This window comes from Peromyscus leucopus, unplaced genomic scaffold, assembly GCF_004664715.2.
Source record: "Peromyscus leucopus breed LL Stock unplaced genomic scaffold, UCI_PerLeu_2.1 scaffold_1806, whole genome shotgun sequence".
Classification (NCBI taxonomy): Eukaryota; Metazoa; Chordata; class Mammalia; order Rodentia; family Cricetidae; genus Peromyscus; species Peromyscus leucopus.
The window spans coordinates 1-4,803 of record NW_023505003.1 but is presented as its reverse complement, the minus strand read 5'-3'; the positions used below and the strand labels follow the sequence as shown (position 1 = coordinate 4,803).

The 4,803-nt window shown below is 42.4% G+C and overlaps 1 pseudogene; it reads left to right on the top strand.

Annotated features, from left to right (window-relative positions):
- Window positions 1-4,042: 4,042 nt before the first annotated feature.
- Window positions 4,043-4,782, top strand: LOC114689442 (annotated as a pseudogene).
- The last annotated feature ends 21 nt before the right edge of the window (window positions 4,783-4,803 follow it).

Below are 4,803 nucleotides of genomic sequence, written 5' to 3'. Positions count from 1 at the left end.
AACCGCCATACTGATTTCCACAGTGGTTGTACAAGTTTGCATTCCCACCAACAGTGGAGGAGTGTTCCCTCTGCTCCACATCCTCTCCAACATTGACTGTCATTGGTGTTTTTGATCGTAGCCATTCTGACAGGTGTAAGGTGGTATCTCAGAGTCGTTTTGATCTGCATTTCTCTGATGATTAAGGAAGCTGATCATTTCTTTAAATGTCTTTCAGCCATTTGTGATTCTTGTTCATGAATTCTCTGTCTAGCTCTTTAGCCCATTTTTTAATTGGACTGCTCAGTATTTTGATGTCTAGTTTCTTGAGTGCTTTATATACTGTGGAGATCAATCCTCTGTCAGATGTGGGGTTGGTGAAGATCTTTTCCCATTCTGTTGGCTGTCTTTTTGTCTTATTGACTGTGTCTTTTGCCCTGCAAAAGCTTCTCAATTTCGAGAGGTCCCATTTATTAATTGTTGTGCGTTTTATTTAGGAAATGGTCTCTGCTGCCAATGCATCCAAGAGTGCTTCCTACTTACTTTTCTATTAAGTTTAGTGTAACTGGATTTATGTTCAGGTCTTTGATCCACTTGGACTTGAGTTTTGTGCATGGTGACAGATATGGATCTATTTGTAATCTTTTACATGTTGAGATCCAGTTATGCCAGCACCATTTGTTGAAGATAACTTTCTTCTTTCCATTGGATAGTTTTGGCTCCTTTGTCAAAAACCAGGTGTTCATATGTGCATGGATTAATGTCAGGGTCTTCAATTCGATTCCATTGGTCCGAATGTCGGTTTTTATACCAGTACCAAGCTGTTTTTATTACTATAGCTCTATGATACTGACGCTTTAAAAACAAGTTATATAAATGGAGAAATTGAGAGCTCCAGGTAAGATTGATTAAAAAAAAAAACTTAACTAGTGGTTTGGAGAGGCCATGAATATCCAATGAATGAGAGGGAAGTCAGAATGGAGACCTAGAAACTGTGAAGTTGAGGCATGAAGTGAGGAAGGATGATGGACTGGATACACACACACACACACACACACACACACACACACACACACACACACGTATTAAGGCTCTTTCTTCTATTTTCAGATAAACAGTAAACAGTTCTATGTTAACTATTTGTACCCGATTCTCCTTTACTTAGAAGTACAGTCTTCTGAGTCTTAGGTTTGTAGGAATGGGTTTGTAGGAATGGGTTAGCTACATTATGAGTAGCTAACTTCACTAGCATGCTTCAACCTGGGTTGTGGTCTTTTTTTATGCCCTTTGAGAGCCTGCAATGCCCCCCTGGGAAATTAGCTTAGGGCAGAGTTGTGGGTTTCCATGTAGAAGACCTTAGTTTCCATTCCCAGTGTTCAATTCTCTTCACTACCGGATCTCCCTGCTTTTCTTAAATTGTGTTTATGCTTTTGTGTTCCCAAACCCAATGAATCTTATGTATCATTAGCTAATGAACCAAAATACGGCCCCCATCCCATCTATATGCAAATAAGTCAACCACACATAAAATTAATAAAAGACACGAAGATGATAGCATCTCGGGCTGGAGAGATGACTCAGTGGTTCAGAGCACTGGGTGCTCTTCCCAGAGGACCTTGGTTCAATTCTCGGTACTCACATGACCACTCACAGCTATCTGTAACTTTAGTTCCGAGGATCCGACACCCTCACACAGACATGCATACAAACAGCAATACCAATGCACATGAAATAAAAATAAATAAATCATGTTTTAACAATTACAACATCTGGTGTCCGCAGAGATTTCCATTGCTGATCTGTGTGTGAGTGACAATTTCTTCTTGGGATTTCAGAAAGGAGCCAGAGTAGGAAATATCAGAGCACATTGCAGGGGTGCTAGAGAGAAGGATTAAGATCAGACGCGTGACAAAGATGATGGGCTTTCGCTCTCGATCGTGTGTATGTCCAGTCTAGCCAGTAGCTCGTACATATGAAAGAAAGCAGGACTGTCACACTCTGTTGCCTCCAAGTTTTGTCATCAACTGCAACTCACCAAATAGCAGGTGTTTGCTGGGGGTGGGGTGGGGTGGGGTGATTACATTCATCATTCAAGAAGGAAGCAGTCAAAACAACATGAATGAGCAAATGAAGGAAATGGCAGAGACCAGAGGCCAGAGAGGCCTGGGCAGAAGAGCCATCAGTATAGGGAACCCAAAACAAAAGGAGGCGTGGCAAGTCAGAAGACCAGAGGGAAACCTCTCCACGGAACATACATCATCCACGAAGAAGACATGTACAGCGAGACAAGCCCTGAGACTGAGGAAGTTGACTTCGGGATCTTTACATAGAGTGCATTATTAGAGGTGACTTTTCTGGATCTATTTTGCAAGGGGATTTACTTTTTAAAGCCTTTGAAAACCTAGAGGAAGCTGAACAAGACCTTTCTCGCCATTTCCTTGAAGCGAGTTCCCTTCTTGATAGTTCTTTGGAATACGTGACTAAAGAGAAAAAAAAAAAACAAACAAAAAAAAAAAAAACAAGAGGAAAAAGAGGACGAGCAAGAGCAGCCTCAACAGAGTGTTGGAGGGAACACAGTACTTGGATGTTCCAAGTACATGACTTACCAGAAGCTTCCGGTTGGAAAAATATCGGAAGCTGATTTATCAGATCATAAGCAGCTTGCGGGATTTACTATAGCTCTATGATACTGATTGATTAAAAAAAAACTTAACCAGTGTTTTGGAGAGGCCATGAATATCCAATGAATGAGAGGGAATTCAGAATGGAGACCTAGAAACTGTGAAGTTGAGGCATGAAGTGAGGAAGGATGATGGACTGGATACACACACACACACACACACACACACACACACACACACACACACGTATTAAGGCTCTTTCTTCTATTTTCAGATAAATAGTAAACAGTTCTATGTTTACTATTTGTACCCGATTCTCCTTTACTAGAAGTACAGTCTTCTGAGTCTTAGGTTTGTAGGAATGGGTTTGTAGGAATGGGTTAGCTACATTATGAGAAGCTAACTTCACTAGCATGCTTCAACCTGGGTTGTGGTCTTTTGCCCCCCTGGGAAATTAGCTTAGGGCAGAGTTGTGGGTTTCCATGTAGAAGACCTTAGTTTCCATTCCCAGTGTTCAATTCTCTTCACTACCGGATCTCCCTGCTTTTCTTAAATTGTGTTTATGCTTTTGTGTTCCCAAACCCAATGAATCTTATGTATCATTAGCTAATGAACCAAAATACGGCCCCCATCCCATCTATATGCAAATAAGTCAACCACACATAAAATTAATAAAAGACACGAAGATGATAGCATCTCGGGCTGGAGAGATGACTCAGTGGTTCAGAGCACTGGGTGCTCTTCCCAGAGGACCTTGGTTCAATTCTCGGTACTCACATGACCACTCACAGCTATCTGTAACTTTAGTTCCGAGGATCCGACACCCTCACACAGACATGCATACAAACAGCAATACCAATGCACATGAAATAAAAATAAATAAATCATGTTTTAACAATTACAACATCTGGTGTCCGCAGAGATTTCCATTGCTGATCTGTGTGTGAGTGACAATTTCTTCTTGGGATTTCAGAAAGGAGCCAGAGTAGGAAATATCAGAGCACATTGCAGGGGTGCTAGAGAGAAGGATTAAGATCAGACGCGTGACAAAGATGATGGGCTTTCGCTCTCGATCGTGTGTATGTCCAGTCTAGCCAGTAGCTCGTACATATGAAAGAAAGCAGGACTGTCACACTCTGTTGCCTCCAAGTTTTGTCATCAACTGCAACTCACCAAATAGCAGGTGTTTGCTGGGGTGGGGTGGGGTGGGTGATTACATTCATCATTCAAGAAGGAAGCAGTCAAAACAACATGAATGAGCAAATGAAGGAAATGGCAGAGACCAGAGGCCAGAGAGGCCTGGGCAGAAGAGCCATCAGTATAGGGAACCAAAACAAAAGGAGGCGTGGCAAGTCAGAAGCCAGAGGGAAACCTCTCCAGGAACATACATCATCCACGAAGAAGACATGTACAGCGAGACAAGCCCAGACTGAGGAAGTTGACTTCGGGATCTTTACATAGAGTGCATTATTAGAGGTGACTTTTCTGGATCTATTTTGCAAGGGGATTTACTTTTTAAAGCCTTTGAAAACCTAGAGGAAGCTGAACAAGACCTTTCTCGCCATTTCCTTGAAGCGAGTTCCCTTCTTGATAGTTCTTTGGAATACGTGACTAAAGAGAAAAAAAAACAACAAACAACAAAAAAAAAAACAAGAGGAAAAAGAGGACGAGCAAGAGCAGCCTCAACAGAGTGTTGGAGGGAACACAGTACTTGGATGTTCCAAGTACATGACTTACCAGAAGCTTCCGGTTGGAAAAATATCGGAAGCTGATTTATCAGATCATAAGCAGCTTGCGGGATTTACTGGAGAGGAGCCAAAGGGTGGTGAATACTGTGGTCCTTTATAGATGCTGGAGTGCCCTCAGACTGGTTGCAAGAAGAAGCTGAGGAATAAAACAGCCCCGAAGAAGCACATGCTGATTCACGGTCCCAGACAGCATGTGTGTGCAGAGTGTGGGAAACCTTTGCCACAGCGCTGGAAACTAAAGTCACATTTTCTGGTTCATACTGGAGAGAACCGGTTTCAGTGTACATTCCAAGTGCTTCTCGCTGGACTTCAACTTGCACACCCATATCCGCATCCACACTGGTGAGAAGTGCTTTGTGTGCCCCTTTGACCAGTGCCAGAAGAGATTTGTTCAGTCAAATACCCTGAAAATTCACATCCTCATCCATGCAAAGGCAGGAAGAAATGCTGAAACC